We start from the raw sequence: 1,226 nt of genomic DNA, 5'->3' as shown, positions 1-1,226 counted from the left end.
CTCGCCCAGACCCACCTTAAGCAGGATGGACGGCGGCAGTTGGTTGATGTCTGGGATTTCGGGGGGCGGCTCCCTGTGACAGTCGCAGGGATTTTCGGGGGGGTCCTGACAGTCCGCGTCGCCGCTTTCAGGCTGCTGTTGGGCAGACAAGGGGGCGGTGCCCCCGGCTCGGACTGCGTCCCCGGCGGCGGCCTCGATGGGGGCACACTCGGAGGCGGGAGAGGCGGGCGCGGGGCAGAGCGGCGGCGGGGGCTGCTCCGGGGCCTGGCAGCAGCCGGCATCAGGCGGCCGCGGCGGCGAGGCACCTCCTCCCGCAGGCCCTCCCCCGCCGCCGCCGCCCCCGCCGCAGCCCCCGCCGCCGCAGCGGGGCTGCTTGCAGGGGGTGCAGGCGGGGACCCCGGCCCCCTTCCGCTTGCAAACCATCTCGAGGACCGTGGTGGGCTCGGCCTGCGGCGGCGCCGGCGGTCCCCGGAAGAGCTGCACGGCGGCCGGCGGTCCGAGGAAGCGCACGGGCCCCACACCGGCCAGGAAGAGGCTCCGGCCCTGCTGCTCCCAGGCGGCGGCGGCAGCCAGCCCCAGCTCCTTGCAGCAGGACGCGGGCGACGAGGCGGCGGCGGCGGCAGCCGAGGACAGCAGGAAGCGGCGTGCAGCGGCGGCGCAGTCCTCGGCGGCCAGGGCAGCGTAGCGCCGCGCCAGGTGCTGCGAGGAGACGGCGGCGTAGGCCCCGTCCCGCGGCGGCGGCGAGAGTGGCGGCTCCTCCTCTAGGCCGGCGGGGGCGGGCGCGCCAGGGCTGTGCACGACGAAGCAGAGCATGCAGGGCCCGCGAAAGAAGCAGTCCCGGCTCCGGGGCGCCGCGGGCTGCGGGGACGCCTTGGCCGGAGTCCGGCGGGGCAGTCTGAGGAGAGGGCGCCGGCGGCGACACCAGCTGCAGCAGCGAGGCCTCTTCTGGCTCGGGCGGTTACGCGGCTCCTTCGAGAGAAGGTGGCCCATATAGAAGGCCCCGAGGAGGGCGACCGGGACGGGGCGGGAGAGGGAGGCCCGAGGGGCGGGCTCCGGCGGCGGGGCAGGCCGCTGGCTGGGTCGCCCGCGCCGCGCACCCGGCACACGCGACGGCGGGGGTGGGCGTCAGCTGCGGGCCGCCCGGGTGCCCGACGCGGGCTACATGCTTTGCCCCGGGAGCCGGGACAAGGACGAGCGCGAGCTGTGGGGACGCGAGGGAGGGAGCG

The 1,226-nt window shown here is 77.1% G+C and overlaps 1 pseudogene; it reads right to left on the bottom strand.

Annotated features, from left to right (window-relative positions):
- Nucleotides 1-15: 15 nt before the first annotated feature.
- LOC114635399 lies at nt 16-1,009 on the bottom strand (annotated as a pseudogene).
- Between the last annotated feature and the right edge of the window lie 217 nt (nt 1,010-1,226).

The sequence above is a fragment of the Grammomys surdaster genome, unplaced genomic scaffold (genome assembly GCF_004785775.1).
Source record: "Grammomys surdaster isolate TR1022 unplaced genomic scaffold, NIH_TR_1.0 103240, whole genome shotgun sequence".
Lineage (NCBI taxonomy): Eukaryota > Metazoa > Chordata > Mammalia > Rodentia > Muridae > Grammomys > Grammomys surdaster.
This window is presented reverse-complemented; position numbering and strand designations above follow the sequence as displayed.